The following is a 24,794-nucleotide window of genomic DNA, read 5'->3' as shown; positions in this document are numbered from 1 at the left end:
AGGCTCGGTTCCCTGGACTGCCTGGCGATCCTTCTGTGTTTTCTAATCAGTTCTTTTCTTTCTCTGCTCACGCTATTTATTTTTAATCTAATTTTTCTTCAAACCCAGTATGCTATGCCTTAATCTCTATTCTCAACAAATGACTTTGACTCTTGCCATATTGAGAGAAGAAAAAAACAGGCAGAGGACAATATCCTGAGAATTCTCACAATTTCCCATAGCTCTGCGCTTAACTTTATCAGCATTCCTGGTTCCGCCTTCTTTGTTCTCAGTGATGTGCTCGCTTTGGCAGCACATATACTAAAACTGGAATGCCACAGAGAAGATTAGCATGGCCTTAGTGCAAGGATGACACACAAATTTGTTCTCACTGTGGCACAGTGAGCCCCCTGCCCCCTTTCGAGGCTTATCTTCCCTTTTTTCTGCTGGATCTCATCCAGTGTCACCTTCTTAGGATCTAGTCTATTAATCATCCACTTTCTTCATTCTATGTCATTATTTCCTTCTTTAAAGAAATTTTTGCCATGACACCTAATCACATTCAATATTTCCATCCTAAAATAAGAAACCCTTATTGGATCTGGGTTCTAGGTTGACATGGCTGACAGCCTACGTTCTTCCTTTCCCTTTACTGCCAAACTGTGTCCTGCTTCACTTTTACTCAGTCTTCAAGCCACTGTAGTCGGACTACCACTCTCCATCTTCATGGAAACTAGTTTTGTTGAGGTCATCTATGATTATTCTGTTTCAATGCCTAATGGTCACTTCCAAGTCTTTATCCTGTTTGACTTCTCTGAAATATTTGTATTCATAAGCACTCCTCCTATTTAAAATATTCTCTTGTGATCTTTTGAGATTTCACATTCTCTTTGATTTTCCTTCCACCTCTTTGCCTACCCAGTCTCAGCATTCTTTGCAGGTTGCTCTTCCTATAATGTGGTATTCCCCAGGTTTCTACACTGGGATTTTCTCAGTTCATCCTCTTGGGGGATTACAACAACTTCCAAGGTTTCATTTAGGGATAGTGAAGCCCAGCTTCACTCTGAATCCTAAGCTTCCACACACCTCTGTCCAGTAGATAACTTCCCTTAAATGTCTCCTCAGCGTTAAGAGCTCGGTGTGTTTCCATATAAAGTTCTCAAGTTCTCCCAAATAGTTCCTCCCCCCATTTATCCTATCCCAGGGAGGAGGCCCACATCTTACTCAGTTGCTGAAACCAAAAAAACTGGGTGTTGTCTTAGGATCTTCCCTTCCCCCCAGATATGCACTATCAACATAACTAAAGCCAACATTGGAGTCCTGGAGCTTTCATCCCTCACCAACTCTGCCCATCATCTCACTGAGATTGCTACCATACCTGCGTCTGACTTGCTTTTTGTGCCTCAGGCCTGGCCGCTCTCCATCCCCCTTTTGGCACCCACAGCAGTATTTCTACAACCCAAACACAAATCTGACATTTCACCCCCCTGATGGAAACTCTATTCCATGATGCTTTATTGATGTACACAAGGTACTTCACAATCCTGCTTCTGTTTCACTTTGTGGATTAATAATTTTTATTCCCCCATCCTGAAGTTCTGTGATTCAGATAAACTGAAGAATGGAATGCCCCATAAATTCTCATGCTACCAGCACATACTTCTGCATATTCATTTCCTTCCTCCAGGAGCACCTTTCCCTTCTCCCTACTGAATTCGTCTCACTGACTCTTACCCTCCAGATGTCAACTTCCAGCTCACCTCCTCTAGAAAGATTTCATTGTTCCTTTCCCTCGCTTGCCCACTGACTAGCTGTTCCCCATGTAGGCACTGTAGTTGTTGCTATAAATTTGATGTTCAGTAATTAATTGGTGCTGCTGCTTCTCCTTCTTCTTCCTCTTCCCCTTCTTCTTCTTCTTCTTCTCTCCTCCTCCTCCTCCTCCTCCTTCTTCCTTCTTTCTACTACTACTATGATTAGCAGACTTAGACCTGAAGCTTTTGGATTCCAAGTTCAGTATTATTTTCATAAAGGACTATATCATTGCTCTGTTTACCTGTCTACTTCTTGTGAAAAGCCATGATTACTATGAATGATAATTATGAGCTTTAAGAGGTCCCAAATCATTTGGCAGGCTCTTTGATCCCTCAGGTGTTGGGCATTAATCTTAGTTCTGCAGGGAGAGAGCAAAGACCTTGCCTTTGCAAGGTAAACGTCAATTAGAATGAGTTAATATCTATCTTCACTGTTTCTCTATGGAGACTGAAGATGTGTGGCCATACAGCCCTTAACAGTAGTACTGGTGTAATAATCTAGAAGATCCCCATGAATGGAGGAAATTCCTCTTTGGTGATTGCAAGGGATGCTAGTGAATGGGGAAGGGGAAAGCAAATGCTAAGTCAGAGACCACCCAACCTCAAATCCTACAAACTAGTGTAAGTACTCTGGCTCCTTCTAAGACTTAATATTCACAAAAATTAAGGTTCTAACAAAATATGTGCTGTAATTGGCTCACATGTTCAGGTGACCTTGATTGATATGGAATGTTTTTATTCTATGTTTAAGGTCAAATGCTTATGGATTCTAATTTGTACCTAAAATTTGTATCTCTTGCTTGTGAGAAGAATGTGAAACTCTTCATTTGATTAACACTACATAATATACTTTTCAAGTTGTCAGGACTGTAAATATTCAAATGAGAAAAGTCATTGTGCTTCAGTAACATGTACATCCTTTGTTCTGGATAATGAGCACAAATATAAAAGCCTAATTATCACTGCTGTTTTACACTCCATGGAGTGTTGACAACGTGTGAGACACCTTATAGAGTACAGGAAAAATACAGTGTCTGACCTGATTGAAGATTGTAGTTCTTTAAGAGAACTGATTCTTAATTGATCACCAAATATGCCATTATATTTGCTAAAAATTGTTTTAAAGAATAATTCTTGTCATTATTTTTACTGTTATTGGTAGCTATTAATAGGTGTGATAGATTGCATGACGTCAGGTTAGTCTTAAGTGTTAGACATATAAAAACAAAGACACTATTTATAAAGTGTGCTTTAATTATTTATTTTGTAAATTGACATATGTGACCAATTTGATAGGTTAGGAAGTACAGTCTTGTGAGCTGCCAAAGCAATGTTTGATCCAGTAATGAGATGCACTTGCGTGTCTGATCCTCTGCTGAGTTCTAATGTTGCAGAGACAACTGGGGCCTGGTCTCTGCCTCACCACTCCTATCATAAGCCATGCAAGTTATCTGTTACAATAACAGAACCACAGGCAAAGGCAAAGGAAGCTCCAAGACCAGTGTGAGCAGCTGCCTAAGAACAGGTGGTCTTAGTGAAACAGGTGACTTAGGAGGATAAAAAGGTGTTCACTAGGCAGACAGAAAAAGAAGTGGAAGGAAACTAGATAATGAAGAACATCACTAATATAGTTACTTAGTAATTGATTGTCTAAATTCCCTATCACTTTTGATAGTGAAAGGGAGTTATTTATAATTACGCTGGAGCAGTAGCCAATATTGGGTAAAGAAGGGCAAATGATCACTCTACTTATATGCCATACTCATGTGTTGGAGAACAGCTAAACGGTTTCAAGGTTGTGACATGAATAAATTTTCATTCTTGGTGGCAATGAGGTAGATAACTAGGGAGAGAGAGAGCACAGACAGAGTGATCACTTAGTTGACTAACACATTCAGTTCTGTAGGTGACAGTGTTAAGAGCCTCATCTGAGGCAGGGACCCCAAGAACAGAAGAGGTAATGGATTCGAAATATTTTTAGAGTTCAGAATCAGTAGTACTGGTAACTAGATTTGGAATATTAAGAAGAGGAAATATTTTAGGATAACTGCAGAGTTTCTGGGTTGGGTGACTATCTTAATGGTACAACCAATTAATATAAAAATCATAGGAAGGTCAGTAGGAATTGATGGAGGGAGAGCACACAATCAGTGTTGGAGGCTAAGCTTGATGTGTTTATGGGACACAGTGTGATAGAAATGTCCAGGGCAGATGTTCAGAGGAAAAGTTAAGGCTGTGGATGAAAACATGAAATTATCATAATTCTAAAACTACTTAGCTTCAGCTGAATTTTTCTCACTGTCAGTACTTGCTTGAATTCCTGGAAGGACCTCTTTGGCTTTTCAATATTGATTCTCTTAATGTTAGTGTGTCTGCTAGAAATAAAACTCTAAAATTCTATTGCGTTCTTGTTTTATAGCAAATATCTTCTCTAATGATCTCATTGGAGAATATTTGTTTGCTTGTTTTCATAGCTCTCTTTCAAAATATTTTGTACAGGTTGTTTTCAAAGCACTCACAGATGAAATCTGTAGGCCATGGGTAGCCCACTGACAGATATTGCATAATGCCACTTAGCACCATTGTGCTTGAGGGTAAGACCCATTCCCCACATTCCATTCTATGGCTTCATCTGTCATTGTCGCTGAGGTACATTTAGGTATACTATAATGAAACCATCCACCTAGAAACACTACCATAAGCTCAAACATACAAATTCTTACTCATTTACTGTTCAAACAGTTAGTAAGGCCCTTAGTGTTTTTAAAGTAGGAGGGTTCAGGTAGTAGCAGATGCTCTCCCAATGGCTAATCTTAATTACAATTATGATGTTCCTCTTGGTTGAGCTGATGTAAAGTTGCCCTGTACAACTCTTCAAATTTCTGCCTCTGAGCTTGCTATGAACCCATTTTTCCACTTTTTTGTGGGTCATAGACTACCCAAGTTTGTGTAATATGAACCTTTATTAGTGGGCAGAATCTTTAAGTAAGTTTTAGTTAAGTAATTTAGCTGAGTAATTAATTCTGTAGCAAACTTGATGATGTCACTCTCCCACTTGGACTTTTTCAACGGCTCCCAATGCCTCTAGGATAAAATTTAAACTCTTTGGCATGTTGTATAAGGTCATTTACAGTAAGATTTGGGTCTAACTTTGTTGATCTCCACCTTCTCTCACACATCTTTCTGTCTAGTCATATGGGTCTCTACCTGCATTATCCACAAATGGCCCTTTTATCTCTCATTCTGGGTTATGTTTTATTCTTTGTTCCTATTCCTGGTTCCCTCTTATCTCCTTCTTCTCCTGGATAAATCTTACCTGTCCTTCAATATTACTCTTAGGTATTTCCTCTGAGAAATATTCTTTGTTTCCCAAACCGAGTTAAGGGACTCTAGTACTTGCTCTCTTTTTTTTAACTTTTTATTGTTATGTTAATCACCATACATTACATCATTAGTTTTGGATGTAGTGTTCCATGATCATTGTGTATAACACCCAGTGCTCCATGCAGAACGTGCCCTCTTTAATACCCATCACCAGGCTAACCCATCCCCCTACCCCCTCCCCTCTAGAACCCTCAGTTTGTTTTTCAGAGTCCTTTGTCTCTCATGGTTCATCTCCCCCTCCGATTTCCCCCCTTTCATTCTTCCCCTCCTGCTATCTTCTTTTTTTTACTTGCTCTTATAGAACTCTGTATTTATTTCTATCCCAGCACCTACCATGCTCTATATTAAATATCTGAGATTAATTTGTCTCCTTGCAGCAGACATTTCCTTGAGGCTGGGAACCATGTTTTCATCTTCATATCCCCAGCATCTCACTCAATACCTGGAACATGGGAGTTGCTCAGTAAATGTTTGTTGAGTACAATGAGTGAGTGAAAGAATAAATATGCTTTCTGTGGCATCCTCTTCCCCAGGTCTCTAGCATTCCCTGTCTCCCTCCCTTCCCTGTCCCTCAGAGCTTTCTTTCCAAGGCTATGGGAAGCCATATTCTTACTCAAGCTCAGAGCAGCTCTGAGCTCTTGTGACTCATTTTTCCATGCAGCTGTCTCTGGATTATAGAATATTGTTTTAGGATTTCACTTTCCGGGACTAGCCACAAGTGAAGAACCTTCCTGAATAATTTTTTCACACCTATAAAGAACCATACTTTCAATGAACAAATAAACAGAAATGATTTCTAGGGGCGCCTGGGTAGCTCAGTTGGTTAAGCGACTGCCTTCAGCTCAGGTCATGATCCTGGAGTCCCGGGATCAAGCCCCACATCGGGCTCCCTGCTCAGCAGGGAGTCTGCTTCTCCCTCTGACCCTCTTCCCTCTTGTGCTCTCTGTCTCTCATTCTCTCCCTCTCAAATAAATAAATAAAATCTTTAAAAAAAAAAAAAGAAATGATTTCTAGTATCTTGTTTATGTCTGAGCCATGCTGAGCTTTGTATATAGCCGCGGAAAAAATATACAGTTGACCCTTAAACAACACAAGTTTGAACTGTTCAAGTCCACTTATACATGGCTTTTTTTTCCCCAATAAATACAGGACAGTAGTGTAAATGTGTTTTCTCTTCCTTATGATTTTCTTACTAACATTTTCTTTTCTCTAGCTTACTTTATAGTAAAAAAACAGTATACAATACATATAACATACAAAATATGTGTTAATGAACTGTTTATGCTATTGGAAAGGTCAACAATAGGCTATTAATAGTTAAGTTTTTAGGGAGTCACAAGTTACATGTGGATTTTCAACTCTGTGGGGGGAGGGTCAGAACTCCCTAAACTTTTTGTTCAAAGGTCAACTATACATGTACCTTTTCACATGTAGGTACTGTTTTATGTTTATATAGCACTTTGAGATTCATATTATTTCATTTTATTTTCGTTTGTCCTCACAGCAATCCCTTGAGGTAAACAGGGCAAATTCCAGTTTTCCATATTTTAAAGATAGAGAAAGTAAGGCTGTGAGAAGAAAAATGATTGGTTGGTAAATAGCAGCTAACACTGAAACCCCTGCCTTTGACTCTGGATTCCATTGACTAAACCAAGGTGATGAATGTCTTCTGTCATCACTGGGTGGTGTAGTTACTCTTACAGGGTAATGTCTAGAGATGCATGTGTACTTTGGCATTAGCTTCCTGCAGCTCATCTTTTCCCAAACCCTCCCTACAGGAATATTCTTTACTGCATCGCCATGTTCCTAAGCAAGAAGAACAATGGGAGATGCATTTCTTATATGAACTCTTGCATTGTTTCAGAGGTGAGAGTGGAGTGTTAGAGGGCTCCCCACCCAGGCATGTGTCAAAAGTTACCATTGCCATAGATAACCTTGTGACTGGCCCAACTTTCTGACAGCTGCATGTCTCAGGGGGTGGAGGAGACAACTAAGAAATGGCTACTTTGAGCATAATTTTTGACCCAAAGAAGGAATTTATTTGTGAATTAGAAGGATAAAGGAAACCTGAGGAAACATAGTCATGTCATCTTAAAGCAATGAGTCTCCATCTTTAAGAAGTGAAAATAGCTTCAGCAGTTTGTTCAAAATGCACAGTGTTGGTTTCCACCTCCCAGAGATCCTTGGGATCTGAGGTGGTGTCTCAGATTCTACATTATCAGGTATACCAGGTATGTAACCAGAGGGTAGACTTTGACTTTGAACAAAATGGTATAAGAAACACCTGCTAGAGTCTGTGAGGGAATATAAAAAGAAGGTGTTTGGGGTTGACGATCTTGGGTTCATCTACCTCTATTACTACTTTGGGAAACATCCTTAACTCCTAAGGGCTTTAGTTCCTTCCTCTGTAAATCAAGGACCTCTCCAGAAACAGAAACAGAATACCTCCTACCTGAGGAGATAATCTAGAGGCTTTAATTATGTTTGCAAGGGGGCTTTATAAATTGTTATATATTCAGTGATAGTGGGCATTCTAATGCTCTACTTTTGTTTGTCCTCACAACAAGCATATGTAGTAAATTTTCCAAATTGTCAAAGAAAAAACTCTTTGATTCTATACCACAAGACTGTAGAGGGAGAAAAGAACTGATGAGTGTCAGCTTTCAAGGATTAAATTCTGCTTGTATTATTGGTTTTGACTTTAGCAGGGAAGAAAGGAGCATGGGACCTAAAGAACCCCCCCACCACACCTAGTGAGTCAGAGAGTCCCCAATGAGTAAACATTTTAAAATCAGATGTATAATAATGCAAAGGAAGTAAAATACCAAGGACAAATAAAACTTTACAAAATTATGTCAAGGAGAATCTGGAGCAAAAATAGTTGAGGTTTGCAAAGAACACCAGGAATAACCACAAAAGGTCATTTTATTTATGTTTAGTGTATTAGTTTTCTATGACTATGTAAAGTTGTACTTCAAACAGCCGTTTATTATCTCATAGTCTCCATGGGTTTGGAGTGCAGGCATAGCTTCACTGAGTCCTCTATTCAGGGCCTCACAAAACTGCAATCAAGGTATTGGTTGGGCTGTGATCTCATCTGAGGCAAGCTTCCCTCTCAAACTCATGATGGTTTGCTTTTTCAGGGCCCTTGAGAGAGACCAAGTCTCTGCTGCTTTGAGTCTCTGAGCTCAGGGAAGACCTACACCCTCTTTTAAAGGGCTCTGTAGATTAGATCAGGCTTACCCAAGGCAACCTTTCCTGTGATTAACTCAAAATGAGTTGATCAGGGGCCTTAAGCACGTCTGAAAAATCCCTTTGTTTTGCCATATGAGGTAACATAATCACATGAGTGACATTCTATCAATTTTGCCATATTTTGTTGGTTAGAAGCTGGTCACAGATTCCACCTACTCTCAAGGGGATAGAATTGCCAAGGCTATGACTCACTGTGGGACACCCAGGATGTGTCTACCACATTTGGAGACAGAAGACCTGGTTCTGCTTTGTAGAACATTTCATTTATTAAGAACACAGGATGTACAGGTACAGCACTAAGATCCTGAGATGAATAGATCACTTTCTCTGCCTATCTTTAGATAGTTTGCAAGGTATAGGCCAGAAGTTTGGGGCCAATGAGGAGAAAACAAATCTCTGTTTCATGTTTCTAACTTCTTATGAAAGCACTGTGAAGGAGAATAATCTTGAACTGAAAGAGCAGACATGGGGCGGGAGGAAAGGAGACCCTTGGTGGGTGAAGGAATTATATAGAAGCACTTCACTACTCTGAATGCATTGATGACTATTCACCTGATAAATATCAGTGATGGCAGGACGAAAACTTATAAATAAGTGTGCTGAAGTGCTGTCAGTCATCTTTGAGCATTCAAGGAGAGAAGTGCTAGAACACTGGCTTAGGGACATATTCTAATGAAAATTTGTGCAATGAATATCATTTAGAAGGACTGTATATGTGGACATTATGCTCAAACTCAATGATTCTCTTGGGTGGTCAGGAAATCACTTCATGGGGCTCCTCTCTTATGCAAACTTTGCAGACCTGGGCATGCCTAAGGGGGTGATCACATTGTCTCTTCAGCCCTGAGGAGATACAAATAGTATGTATACTTCCCTTTGCTGGTTAAAGCCTGGAGAATAAGTGGAAATGGAATTAGTTTCCAAAAAGCCTGAATCACTTCACTGAAGCTTATTGTATAAACCAATGCATATTCTTCCTTTCTCACCTTCTTCCTTTCTTTTCTTTTCTTTTTTTTTTTAAGACTTTATTTATTTATTTATTTATCTATCTATCTATTTATTTATTTATTTAAGACAGACAGAGAGAGAGAGAGAGAGAGAGAGAAAGAGCACAAGCAGGGAGGAGGGTCAGAGGGAGAGGGAGAAGCAGACTCCTTGCTGAGCAGGGAGCCTTGTATGGGGCTCGATCTCAAGACCCTGAGATCATGACCTGAGCTGAAGGCAGACACTTAACCCATGGAGCCACCCAGGCGCCCCTCACCTTCTTCCTTTCTCCTAGTATTGAAGCTAGGGAGGAAAAGATTAGGGGAAGGGAGGAGAAAGAAAGAGAAAGAGACATTTAAAGTTGAGGAGCTGATGTATAGGACCAGTCTTTGGAAACAGATCTTATGCTCTGCTGTCTTCCTAAGTGATAGGCATTTTCCAACCCTGTCTTGCAGGGTTAGCATTTCCCCAAGAATAACCTAACAGAGCACTCAAGATAATTCCTCAAAGGCCAAGAACTTAAAATATCTGCTGCGTGTTCTTCTATCTCTATTCCCCAAGCAATCAGGGATCATTCTTTGGAGCAAGGAAGAGTGTTTCCTTTGTCACTGCTTTGCAGGCAACACCAGCACAGCTGTGCTCCCTCATGGCCTCTGTGCTGACCCACCTAGCTTCCTGCCGGGCGGAGAACTCCTGTGCACCACTGCTCCACGACTGACAGAACTTGGTTCAATTCATGGAATTTGCAGCAATGTGTCCCTTGAGTGTCCTTGTCCGGAATGATTTTTCTCTTCATATAGCCTCTCTGAGTCAGGTCCCTTTGGACTTGAAATGGAAGATGATGCCCAGAGCCTGGGAATACAACTATGCCCAGAGGCAACACACACTTCTCAGGGGCACCGGAGGGGAAGCTGCCTTAGGCCAGGCATTGACCTCTTAGGATTCAGATCCATCCCAAGCCATGCACCCCACCCTTTTCACCTAAAACCATCACAACTCTAAGTAAAAAAAATAACTAAACAAAGAAACACACTTCTCGGATTCCTTTTCCTCTGGTTGAGTCCTATTCTCTGCCATGGTGGAAGAGAATTTGGAGAAGGTATGATTTCCTTATTACTGCAGGCAGGACCCTGAGATTTAAACCCTGCTCACATCTCAGCCTCATCTTCTGTCACCACCTCAAACAGAGCTGGAACCATTCAACACTCCTTGTAGACTCTAGCCACATTCTGTTCTTTTAGATCTGTGGAAAAGTTCACAGTTTTCTCAGGCAGAAGCATCTTTCCCCGCTTGCCTCTACTAAGGCTCTGTTCATGTCTCTGAAAAGACGTCAACTTTCCCATCATCAGTGACCCTTTCCCCTATCAGCCACCCCCTACCCCGCTCTGACCCCAGGCACGCTGTCTTCTCTGCTCTCTGCTCTAGCACGTACCATGTTGGATTATAATGATTTGCTTTTCTGTCTTTTCACTATATCTAAGCACAATGAGAAATGGAAACCTGTTTTATTTTTATACCCTAATCCTTAGCATGGGGCTTTTATATAACAATACATATTTGTTAAATGCATGATGAATGATGTTGACCTCATGTAAAAAGATACAGTGGGAAGGGTGTAGCAGATGGAGAGTCCTCAATCTTAAAACAGAATGTATCCCTTTGTGCTATATCTACAGTAAGAGGAACACTTACACTGATGAATACTGTTTAACAAAGCAAACCTCAAAGGACTTATTGTCATTTTGCCAGTACCAGCCCCAAGACTTTGGTATGTTGGTGGAGACGTGAGACAGATCTTATTCCTTTTAGAGATGTATACTATGAATATGTGGGAAAAGTAGTTCACTCTGTGTGGATGACTGTGCGAGTCATTGAGAACCAGGCATATCAGTTTATAATTGACACAGTGGAAAATGTGGAGCCGGATAAAAGTTTTATAAAAAGGGCCTGACGTGGTGAAAGTTGTGTTTGTGGCAAAATAATCAGAGAATGGCTTTGGGAAGTGGTCTATCCCTTCTCTCCTGCCAATGTGGAAGTTCCTTCCTCTTCATCACTGACCTAAGACTTTTCAGCTTCTGCTTAATGTCACAGAGTTTAGAATTTCATAACAAATAGATGCTTCTGGTTGTAAGCACACTATTATACACAGCTGAACACTACCTACCGCTTCTATCCACTTGCTGTAATTTTGAATCTCTGGGACCACAAAGACTAATCAGCCTCACATGGTGGGGTCTTTTTCAAAGTCTTTCTTCCTGGAAAAATATTCTGGTTAACTTGCGAGGATTCACAGTAATGGATTCTCACTACTTCATCAAAAATCTTCTTTAAAACAGACACCTACAACTGAACATCTTATATGAGATACAGTCTAAACCATGCTGAACAAAATATAGCTCTTGTTACTTTTAATCTAAGTCTGTATTACTTATTGAAACTAGATATGAAATTTACTTCTTATATATTTTGGTTGCATTTGTTGTTCTTAAGGCACATGAAAAAAATCCATAATTGGAATTTGAATTGCTGCCCAACCAGGTCTTCCCACATCTGCATTTGTTGCATTTAAAATTGAGAGGCATAATTTTATCTCCTTTAATATCTATTTTGTTAGTTTTTCTGTAGCTATTCTATCAAAATCATTTTGAAACTCGATTCTGTCAAATTGCACATTAACATGCATTACAGCTTTGTTTGGCACATAAATTTGACAAACATACTTTCTACTCATAGGTCATCACCTAATTCCATTTAATAAACATTTCAAACAGTTGGTATATGCAGGACACTGAAGAGATGAAAACAAAATAAATTGGAGGGTCCAAATGATTTCTGCTTCCAAGGGATTTGAAAGGCCCGGGAAAATAGTCATTTACATAAATAACCATAACCATCATCCTATACTGATACCTACATAGAGCAGAAACAAAGTCTGTGGAGGAGTAGAAATTCTACATGTGTCATATCACTTAACATCAAGTTTCATGTGATCCAGACCTGCACTAATAGGCATGAAAAGGAGAGGACGGATGTGACATCATGGAAGGGTAGAATAGACAGAGCGTAACAATTACGTGTGGGATACAAAAAAGAAAGGAACTGGGGGGTTACCTTGGGACTTTTGAACAAATAGCTTTGAAGAACAATCGCATCCGCTGGGGTTTGGCAGGAAGCAGTCGGCACGCTTTAGTGGAATATCTGGTAAGAGTTTAATGAAGGGACTTTTTAACAAAGATGAGGGCAGGGATGAGGGGAATCTACAGGGACGGCATTGTTTGCTGGATGGAGTGCCAGCTCCCAACAGGAGTTGTGGTCTTTCATAGAGGAATTCAGCCAGTCCCGGTTCAATCTGCAGACGGGGACATTGGGAAATAAATATCTTGACCCCACTCTTACCCTGTAGCTGCCTCCCATGGACTGATACCAACCAGAAGCAAGAGGGCAAGGGAGCCCAGTGACCAGGCCATTGAAGATCAGCTTCCCAAGGCTCTCTGATTTGAAGCAAGGTGAAAACCATGGTTAGAAAATTGAGAGTGGCAGGTAGAAAACCTCCATATGAATGTGCTGCTACCATTTTATTTTATGAAAATTGTTAGTAAAAGATTATTGACTAATTCCAGGGGCCTTCTGAGCCAACTAGATACTCCCGCCAGCTTGATATTGATTTGCTCATCAACCCCATGTATGTAGTTGTGTCACAGGCTTTATTAGGGATAGCAGCACGCACACACACACACATGCACACACACAGAAAGTGAGCCTATAAAAATTAATGTTCAAATACCGTAAATTGGCCTAGGACATCTGTCTTTCAGCTATTTATTGATCTGTTCATTATTCCAGCCTGTTTAGAAGCCACTAAATTTAAGTAGTGCCACACACAGCTTCAAATCCCATAAGCATTACCTGCTGTCTCATACTCCTTTTAAATCGTATTTTAGCAAATTTCCACTTTACAATCATCATTCTGTATAAAACTTCCAAGCAAGAGTATGGGTACAGGTAGTGGACTTAGTGTTGCCTTGTCTTGGCTATGGCCCTGTCAGTTTCCCCATCTGTATTATAGGCTCTTTGTAAAAATAGACTATGTCCTGATTACTTCAGTTGGTGTTTAGTAAATGATTGTTGAGTAGATGGATGGATGAATGAATGAATAAATGAATAAATGAAGTGATCAAGTGGTAGAGGAAATGGTAAAAAAAAACAGTATCAGCTTTGTTTCTCTGTGTATCCTTGGAACAATTTCCCTCTTATATTTATAATAATACTATACACTTTCATCTGTCACTCACATCTTTTCATAGCTACTCTGTGGTCAATGAGATTTTCTTAGAGGCCATAAAGCAGTTCAAATTTGCAATTTCATTAGGCATTCAACTTCCACCATAAAACTTAATGAATAAGCAGATGAACGTGGAGATGATTTTGTAAGAATAAAGCGCATAGGCATACACATCATAATTGCAAGGCTACTGTACAGCATAAGCAATTCAGACAAGCCGGCTGCTCGGAAAAGAAACCGGCTGCCTTCCTGACAGCCTTTATCAGCTGAATTTGCTCACAACTCTCTTTCAATGCATACTTGATTTTGATTGGGATATTCTGAATATATCATGTGTTAAAATCACTTGGCCCCGAGTATTCTATCTTTTCAAAAGCACGATGCTTGTGGATTCGTCCAATTATATATCTCCCTTTCCGACCCATAAAATTATCTCCATTTCACAGATGGAGAAACCAAGGCAAAGTCAATTTAAGTCATATGACAACTTGGCACCATAAGCAGGAGTACATCTGGTAAAAGAAGTATGTTTGTATTATATCCTCGTTAAATACTGCTCATTAGATTTACACAAAGTGATAATAGTTCTTGTGAAAGTGTCATGTGGCAGGTAAATTATTGTGGAATTGTGGAAATGTAAATTGATACAATCTTTCTGAAGAGCCACTTGTCAATGTCTATTGAGAGCAATAAAAATATGCATTGGCAGTGTAATTAGATTCTAGGAATTCACACAGAGGTAAGAATCAGGGATGTGTTGAAAGATTCATGCCCAAAGACAGGGTTAATACTACTGTTCAGTGAGTACCTAAGACAATGTCAAGCATATAGTGAATGTCCCAATCATTTCATTTAGGCTGCATTCCTCCCAGATGAGAGAGGTAGTCTCCTCCCCATTATTCAGAGTTGACCCGTGAAAGCCTCAGTGTTAAGGAAGAAGATGGAAACCAGAAAAGCAGACTGAGCAGGTGTAGCTCCTGAGGTGGGTGGACATTGTGGGTGGGGTCTAGGAAGTCAGGCAAAGAAAATATTTCAAGGAAGAGGGCTTGATCAACCAGGTCAAATGCTATTGCAAAGTTGAGTAAAATATGGATTGAGACTCGAATTTGGCAATGTCGAGGTCATTGTTGACCTATTAACTGTTTCATCAGGAACCATGATTACAAAACTTCATTGGAGTGGCTTAGGGAAGAAAGACAAACTGAAAAATTGGAGAAAACAGATAACAAATAGCTCTTTATCTGAGTTTTGTTATAAAGGGGATGAGTGGGTGGAAGGTAATAATAAGTCAAGGAAGAGTTTTTTGTTTGTTTAAGAAAAAAGACATTGCAGCATGTTATGTTACAGGATTGTTGTTGCAAGGGAAAATGGCTACTTTTAGAAAGAGAGGTTAGTTGCAAAAGTGATTGCACCGAGTGGGTGAGAGGAGATGAGCGTTGCCTAGGGGTTAACCTTACATTGGGTTCTGGACAGTTAACCTACTACAACAGAAGGAAAGGCAGAACACGTGTATTCACATGGTTGGTAAATTTTGTGATGGGAAAAAGATGCATATCTCTTCTGACTTGTTTCTATTTCCTCCTGAGAGTAAAAAAAAAAAAAATGGTTGACAGCTGAGTGTCTAGAGAGGGAAGGGGTTTTGGAAATTTGAGGACAGATGTCAAATAGATTTTTGGAGAGTGGGAATATAGATTGACAACTCAAGTACAGCAGTGTCCTTCCAATTATGGACTCATAAATTGGCCTGTGATAAAGCAATATAGACAGAGAGGATGGCCAGGCAGTAGTTAGGGTCTACTTGATCAGTAGACAGCTTGATATAGAGAGGTGGAGAGGTAGAACTTAATTGCAAAAGATTCAAATGAGGTAGCTTTTTCTCTTCAGGGAAAATAAAAAAGGGAAAATGGTCTAGATGTGGCTATGAAACCCTAGAAGTCCAGTGCCATGTGGGATAGGGCAGAAAAAAAAAATACAAAAACAAAACAGCCCCTGCTTGGAAGTAGTGCAGGAGAAATAATGTTCTTAGAGACAGGTTCAGATTGAATTAAAGCAAGAAGGTTAGGAGGCCGTCCAGAAAAGAGGAGGATGTAGAGGATTTTAGTGATGACGGGCTTCCAGAACTGATTTGAAATGTTTGACGTTGACTGTGAAATGGGTCTGGAAATGAGGCTTGGACATCTTGGGATGCCTGAGGTCAGCAGGCATACAGGGATGATGCAGTGCTAAGCCCTGAGGGTTTCTCATAAAAAGGTTTGTATTCTCTTTGTAGTCCATTACTGGGACTGATTCCTGGTCTATTGATTTTATTGAGTGGGGGAGTATATGTGGGAGAATGGAATGGTAACCTCACTAGGAATTGTGTAGAGCATTCTGAGCTCCTCCTTACTATAATTTTTGTCAGTGTCTAGAAGAAGAAAGGGTGGTGCATTGATAAAGAAATACTTGTGGGATCATATTAACAGTTCTTGTAATTTAATAGTAAATGCAACAGTAGAAATCAAAATTGAATAATAATGAATCACGTAAAATTCAAATAACAGCAGTTTCTTTTAGATGTGATAGTGTGTTGGTACTGTGTGCATAATTCTTATTTCATATATTTTCTTTCCTACAATGAGCACGAATATATTTAGAATCAGTAAAATCGATTCTCAATTATCTGTGTATCATTGTGCATCCATTTATTGTTTCTGTCCTTCCAATTATGGACTCATAAATTGGCCTGTGATAAAGCAATATAGACAAAAATAGAGAAGAATGAAAGGGCATGGAATAATGGTACCATAAAAAGAGAACAACAACAACAAAAAAGATTGAAGGTATTCCATTGTATGGGTATACCATACTTTGTTTATCTATTCATCTGCTAATGGACTTTCTGATTGTTTCCAGTTTGGGGAATCAAATTGTGGAGACATGTGCCTTTATTTCTCTGGGTAAATACCTAAAAGTGGAATGTCTGGGTCATATGGTGGGAGTATGTTTAACTTTTTTAAAATTTAATTTAAATTTTATTTAATTTTATTATGTTATGTAAGTCACCATACGATACGTTTAACTTAATGAACTGCCAAACTCTTCGAAAGTACTTGTAATAATTTGCCTTCCAAACAGCAGTGTGTAAGTGCTCCCATTCCCCCACCTTCTCACCAACACTTGGTATTTTTATTCCTTTTAACTTTAGGCATTCTACTAGATGTGTAGTGGTATCTTATTATGGCTCAAATTTGCATTTTCCTGATGACTAATGATATTGACTTTATCTTCATACCCTTATTTGCCATCTGTCTCTGTTGGTGAAGTGTCTGTTCACATCTTTTGAACATTTTCAAATTGTTTCTCTTTGAGTTGTGATTTTTTTGTATATTCTGAATATAGTCTTTCACTGGATGTAGTTTGCAAATATCTTCCCCTAATCTGTGGCTTGCCTTTTCATTTTCTTAACAGTGCTTTTTAAAGAACAGTTTCTTGTTTTGTTACTGGTTTTTTTGTTTTGTTTTGTTTTTTTGTTTTTTTACTTTTGGTAAAATACAATTTATTGATTTTTTTTTCTTTTAGAGTTTATGTTTCTTGTGTCCTAAGAAATCTTTGTCAAACCTAAGGTCACTAAGATGTTATTCTATGTTTTCTTCTAGAAGTTTTATAGTTTTATCTCTTACATTGCTACCTATGATTGATTTTTGAATTTTTGTATGTCGTGCTAGGTGAGAGTTGATTCTCTCTCTCTCTTATATTCAATCAAATTGTTCCAGTACCATTTGTTGAAAAGATGATAATCTTTTTTTAGTTTAATTTCATAGGCATATTTATTAAAAATAAGTTGACTATGTCTGTGTCAGTCTATTTCTGGACTATCTGTTCTGTTCCATTGATTTATTTGTCTATCTTTATGTCAATACTACATCTTAATTACAGTAGCTTTTTATAATAATGTAGTGTAAGTTCTCCAGTTTAATTTGTCTTTTTCAAAGTTTGTTTTGGCCACCCTAAGCCTTTTACATTTCCATTTAAATTTTAGAATCATCTTTTTAATTTCTACACACACAAAAAGTACTGCTAGGATTTTCCTTGGGATTGTGTTACATCTATAGATCATTTTAGGGAGAAGTGACATCTTAAAAATATTGACTCCTCTGTTCCATAAATATGGCATATTTCTCCATTTATTTAGATCTTTAATTTCTCTCAGTAATGTTTACAGCTTTCAGTGTACAGATATTGTGCATCTTTTATCAGAGTGTTAGATTGTTTCTAATTATTTCATATGTTGGATGCTACGGTAAATGGTATTGTTTTCTTTATATATTTATTTTTAATTTTTTAAAGAATATTTATTTATTTAGAAGGAGCGAGTACAAGTGGGGGGAGGGGCAGAGGGAGAAGGAGAAAGAGAATCCCAAGCAGACTGCCTGAGTGCAGAGCTCTGTGCCGGACTTGATCCTGCAACCCTGAGATCATGACCAGAGCCCAAACCAAGAGTCAGTCACTTAACGGACTGAGCCACCCAGTTACCCCAATAGTATTGTTTTAAAACCACAGTCCTGTATCAGATCTGGTGATTGTACTCTCTACTCCTTTGGGGGGCTCCTTCCATGGCCTCAGGTGGGTTCCACACACACACCTGTGTTGATTAGTGCTTCGCTGATGGCTCCTGGGGATTCTATAGCTCTCCAGAGCTTACTCTCTTACTAGTAATCTTTTCTGTGATATATAGTAGCTCTGGTCTCTCCACTCCCAACTGCTTCTCCTCAACTGAGGGAGATCTCTGGACTTCCTCTCCATTTTCCCTTTCTGAACTATAACCTGTGATCTCTCTCCAGGCAGTAAGTTAGGGCAATCTTAATGCTCACCTTTTTTCCTGCTCTCAAGAATCACTGCCCTGTGGTGTGTGATGTTCAATGCCAGAGAGCCACATATTTTGTCTTTTTGTTGTTGTTGTTTCAGCTGAAAGAGTAAAAGGACTCCCTCCATTCTTGGTCTGAAGCAGAATTCCTCTTTACTCATTCCTTAATACCCCCATTTGAGCATCTCCCCTCTGTAAATAATTTTTTGATAACCACTGTGGTAGGCAAAATAATGCCTCCAGTGATGTCCATGCCCCGATGGACATGATATTCTTCAGAACCTGTGAATATGTTATTTTACACAGGAAAAAGGACTTTGCAGATGTGATTAAGGTGAAGAATCTTGAAAATGGGAGAGTATCCTGGATAATTCAGGTGGGCTCAATCAAATCACAAATCCTTAAAAGTGAAGGGCTCTCCTAGTTTCAAAGACTAAAGAGATGGCTGAGTGAAAAGACTTGACTTGCTGTTGCTGTCTCTGGTTTTGAAGATAGAAAAAGGGAACCACATGCCAACAAATGCAGGTGACCTCTAGAATCTAGAAAAGACAAGGAGATCAATTCTCCTCCATAGACTCCAGAAAAGAACACAGTTCTGTGTTTGAGTTAGCCCAGTAAAACTCGCATTGAACTTCTGACCTACAGAATTATAAGATGTAAGTTTTTATTGTTTTAAGGCTCTAAGTTTGTATTTATTTATTAAAATAGCAATAGAAATACATCTGCAGAAAAATTTAAATTTTAAAATGGATAAGCTATAAAAATAGATAATAAACAAACTATATTTCGCTATACAATCGATTGGTTATTCTGCCACAATTTCAGTATCCACTTGTTAAAATATTCTCTGAAGTGTTTTCCAACTGGGGCTCCAAAAACTCTAGTTCCACAGCTGACATTTGTAGATTGTGTTCTAGTTTTATTAATTTCTTAGCCATATGTCATTTATTTGCTAGTCACCAGTCATCCTACCCCCTTGGCGACTTCGGTACATGAGATACTATTCTGTCCCTTTCACTTTATCACCATGATAATAGTGATATTTTTACTTAGCAGGGTAGTTTGTGTCAAAAAGACAGAGACTAATTTAGGATCAGAATTTCCAGAATATAGTTCTGGTTTTATTACTGTATCACTTTGGGCACTTTGTCTCTGTAAAATAGAGTTCATGTTGGTCTGTCTTGAGACAACAGCATTTACTCTTGCTCAGCAGTCTTACAGCAGGTGAAAGCAGAGAAAGAATTCAACATTTTGTTGTTGGTTTGTTTTCTTTTTTCCATTTTGAGAATAAAGAATTAATAAAGGATGACAGAATTTTACTTAGAGACCCAGAATTATAATGTAAGTCAGCATACCAAAAAAAAAGAATATATGTGAAGAACACCTTTTTAATTGAGATAAATTTTACAAGCATTGAAATGCCAGATTTAAGTGAACAATCTTTTTTACTGAATAGTAATTAACATACAGTATTGTATAATTAATTTCAGGTGTGCAATATAATGATTCATCAATTCTATACGTTACTCAGTGCTCCTCTTGGTAAGAGTATCTGAATCTAACCCTTCACCTATTTCACCCATCTCTCCTCTGGCAACCACCAGTTTGTTCTCTGTATTTGAGAGTCTTATTTTTTGCTTTGTTTTGTTTTTCTGTTTATCTCTTTTTTCTATGTTCATTTATTTTGTTTCTTAAATTCCATGTATGGATGAAATCAGATGGTATTTGTCTTTCTTGGACTGACTTATTATTTCACTTAACATTATACCCTCTAGGTCCATCCCTGTGGTTGCAAATGGCAAAATCTCATTCTTTTTTATGATGGAATAATATTCCATTTTGTGTGTGTGTGTGTGTGTGTGTGTGTGTGTGTGTGTGTGGTGTGTATACATACCACTTCTTTATCCATTCGTCTATCCATGGACACTTAAGTTGCTTCCATATTTTGACTATTGTAAATAATGCGGGAATAAACATAGGGAAGCATATATCTTTTCAAATTAGTGTTTTCATTTTCTTTAGGTAAATACTCAGCGGCAGAATTACAGAATCATATGGTAATCCTATTCTTAATTTTTTGAGGAACCTCCATACTGTTTTCCACAGTGACTGCCTCAATTTACATTCCCACCAACAGTGCACAAATGTTTCTATTTTTCTACATCCTTGCTGACACTTGTTAATTCTCATGTTTTTTTGTTTTGTTTTATCCATTCTGACAGATTTAAGGTGATATCTCATTGTGGTTTTGATTTGCATTTCCATGATGATTAGTGATGTTGAGCATCTTTTCATGTGTCTGTTGGCCACTTATATATCTTCTTTGGAGAAATGTCTATTCAGGTCTTTTGACCATTTTTTAATCGAATTACTTGGGTTTCTTTTTTGTGTTGAGTTGTGTAAGTTCTTTATATATTTTGGATATTAATCCATTATTGTATATAACATTTCCAAATATCTTCTTCCATTTAGTAGGTTGCCTTGTCATTTTGCTGATGGTTTTCTTCACTACCTCATCGAATGCATTTGGAAGCTTTCTTTCCTCTTCTATTTTTTGGGACCGTTTGAGAAGAATAGGTACTAACCCTTCTTTAAATGTTTGGAAGAATTCACCTGTGAAGACATCTGATCCTGGACTTAAATTTGTTGGGATTTTTGGTTACTGATAAATTTTCATTGCTAGGGTGCCTGGGTGGCTCAGTCAGTTAAGTGCCTGCTTTCAGCTCAGGTCATGATCTCAAGGTCCTGGAATCAAGCCCCGCATCAGGCTCTCTGCTCAGTGGGAAGCCTGCTTCTCCCCCGCCTCCCCGCTGGCCTGCCTCTCTGCCTACTATGATCTCTTTTTCTCTGTCAAATAAATAAATAAAATCTTTTTTAAAAAATTTCATTGCTAGTAGTCAGTCTGTTCAAATTTTCTATTTCTTCTTGATTCAGTTTTGGGAGATTATATGTTTCTAGAAATGTATCCATTTCTTCTGCATTGTCCAATTTGTTGGCATGTCATTTTTTATAATATTCTTTTATAATCTTTTGTATTTCTGTGATGTTAGGTGTTATTTCTCTTCTTTCCTTTCTGATTTTATTTATTTGAGTCTTCTCTTTTTCTTGATGAGTCTGGCTAAAAATTTATCAATTTTCTTCATCTTCTCAAAGAACAAACTCCTCATTAAATTGATCTGTTCTATTGTTTTTTTTTAGTCTCCATTTCATTATTTCTACTCTAATCTTTATGAAATCCCTCCTTCTACTGGCTTTGGGCTTTGTTTGTTCTTCTTTTTCTAGCTCTTTTAGGTCTAAGATTAGGTTGTTTATTTGAGATTTTTCTGGTTTCTTAAAGTAGGCTGTATTGCTATAATCTTCCCTCTTAGAAAAGCTTTTGCTGCATCCCAGGGATTTTGGACCATTGTGCTTTCATTTTCATTTGTCTCCATGTATTTTTTTATTTCCTTTTTGATGTTTTGGTTGACCCATTTATTCATTAGTAACATGCTATTTAGCCTCTATGCATTTGTGTTCTTTCCAGTTTTTTTTTTTTTCCTTACGATTGATTTCTAGTTTCATACTGTTGTGGTAAAAAAAAAAAAAGTGTGTGTGCCTTGGTGTGTGTGGTTATCCTTCCCTCTCCTCAGGGCAGGAGTCACTTTGGACTGATGCTGGTCCCTGCTGGGGCTGCTTGAAGGGAGTGTTAGGGCAGGAGCCACTTAGGAGGCATGCCTACCAGTGGGGCAGACTGGATGGGGTGGATTCACAGAAAAACATGTGGGCAGTGCATGGTGCTAGCGTGATAGGTAGAGCATGTTCTCACTGGTGTCCACACGTGTCCAGCTATCTAGGCTTAGGGGTAGAGGGAGAAGTGGCATCTGACACTTCTGGTCTTAGAGAAGTTTCCTAAAAATCCCTGCTTCTCACAAATTCTGAGATTAATAAATAAAGCTTCACATATACCCTCAGGTGATTTTCAAACTGCTGCTTCTAGGCTACATCTCTGCGAGTTTATTTGTTATTCTGGCTCTCAAAGGGCAGAGATGCAATTTCCTATCACCCTCTGGCTCTCCTGGAGCTAAGCCCACTGACTTTTAGACTACCTGCAATTAAGCCACACTGATTGTAAAACTCATGAAGTTAAGCCCAACGGTTTTCAAGCCCAATACTGTGGGGACTTGTCTCCGCAGTGTGTTTTCCTCATGCCTGTGATGTCTGTTATGGGGTGTGGTCTGCCCCCTTCTTCATTCTTGTGATGTCCCTCTAATGTGGGAGAGCTAGGTTCTTGTCTCATGGAGGCGAAGAATGAATCTCGTGGACAACGGAGAGTGAGTAAAGCGATGGAAGTTTATTAAATGAAGATACAGAAAAAGTTCTCGAGTGAGAGGGGTCCCAACAGGGTTGCCAACGAGGGCCTTTAGGGTTGGTCTTTTATAGAAAGCTAACCAGGGAACTTGACTCCTTTTAACATCTCTATTGATAACACCTTCAATGGCTTACTTCCTTTTTAGGGGCTGGTTATTCTTTGTTGGTCACAGGTGATTATCATAAAGACACCCACCCCACACACCTATGGCAGGGTGGTCCTCCACCCCACATGGTCCGATTTGTCCCCTTATCTCTGGTTTCCCCACACCTCCACATTTTTGGGATTTCTGTGAGCCTGATCACATAGCCCCCATCTATCTCTCCCTACCTAGCCCCGCCTGCCCCTTACTCACCTCCAGTTCGTGGTTAGTCTCACCAGGGATTTGGCTGCCAACTGTGTCTCTATCCCTCCTTCTCTTTTCAATGTGGCCTCCTTTCTACATTTAACTGTGGAAAAATCTGTTCTGCTAGTCTGCATGTCCTTTCAGAGTTTGTTGCTCTGACTGGCTATTATCTTGGCACGTCCATGGTGGGAGGTGAGCTCGGGATCTTTCTACTCTGCCATCTTCTCATTAATCTAAGAGTACAATTTTGTAAATTTTGTTAACTATGTAAACCTGTGTAACTACCACTTGAATCAAGATCTAGAATAGCCTCATGTCTGAAGAGAGTTCCCTTGTTCTCCTTTCAGGCTATTCTCACCTTTCTTGGGCAAACAACTGGTCTGACTTGCATCACAATTGTTTCATTATGGAATCAAACATTGTGCACTCTTTTGTGAATGGCTTCTTTCACACACACATAATATTTTTCAGATTCATGAACATTCATGGTTTTGCATGTATACATAGTTCATTCTTTTCTTTTATCTGTATCCAATCAGCTTTACTAAAGAGCAATGCACATATTATGTGAAAATAAAAATTCCCTGGATTTCTTCGTGCCTCTGTAAGAAAGCCTGGACTCCTGAGATGGCAATGCATACTATGGAAAGATAGGAATCTGATTTCCTTTTCCCTAAAAACATTGTACTCTTCCTCTACCATGAGAAAAATATGTAGCCATTTGTTTCATCAACTACTCTATCTAAAAGGACAATACATCTTTTCTTATCCCCCTGAGAGGGCCAAAAGATGACAGCTCAAATGATGTTCAGAAAACCCCAAGGTGCCAGGAATACTGGAGTGCCATCTCCTCAGATATTTACATGACAAAAAAGACAAAGCTCAGATCTTGGAGACCTGTCTAGGTCAAAAATAATCTAAGACCAAGGGTCTCTTTGGTCTTTGGTGAGATTTTACTGACATTCCAAAAGGTTAAGTTCAGAACCAAGGAGAAAATGTTTTTTTCCCTCTTTTTGGAGGAGAAAGGGAGGTAGCTTCTGCTTTCCTGTATATAAATGAAGAAAAGCCACTGTTCTGTCTCTCTTCTGCTAGGTGTGTTGAAAAACAAAATTCAAGTGAGCAAACTTTAAAGGTGTTATTGGTGTTACTCAGCAATTCATGAATAGAGCACCATCCCATCTAGCTGACAGAAAGAAGCTCCTAAGAGCTGTACAAAGCAGAAGGCTTTTATAGGCCAGAAAGGGGGTAAGATAAGGAAAAGAGTATATTATTTCAGTCAAGGTCACCTTCCTGTGGGGGAAGGACAGGGGTTTATCATGTAGATTAACTCACTACTGCTGATCAGGTAGTTTCAGATTGACTGATTAAAGGTCACATTCCTGGTAGAGACTGAAACTGCAATTGGTTGAGATATTAAGTCTTGGAGGTTCCTCAAAAAGTTGAAAATAGAGCTACCATACCACCCAGCAATTGCACTACCAGGTATCTACCCCAAAGATACAAATGTAGTGATCCAAAGGGGTACGTGCACCCTGATGTTTATAGCAGCAATGTCCACAATA

At 39.0% G+C, this 24,794-nt stretch overlaps 1 pseudogene; it reads left to right on the top strand.

Moving 5' to 3' along the window:
- The first annotated feature begins 276 nt into the window (after positions 1 to 276).
- Positions 277 to 364, top strand: LOC112835372 (U6 spliceosomal RNA; annotated as a pseudogene).
- The last annotated feature ends 24,430 nt before the right edge of the window (positions 365 to 24,794 follow it).

Source organism: Callorhinus ursinus, unplaced genomic scaffold, assembly GCF_003265705.2.
Source record: "Callorhinus ursinus isolate GAN/ISIS: 27379988/994484 unplaced genomic scaffold, GSC_fseal_2.0 scaffold11, whole genome shotgun sequence".
Lineage (NCBI taxonomy): Eukaryota > Metazoa > Chordata > Mammalia > Carnivora > Otariidae > Callorhinus > Callorhinus ursinus.
Note: the sequence above shows the minus strand (reverse complement) of the source record. Positions and strands in the feature narration are given on the sequence as shown.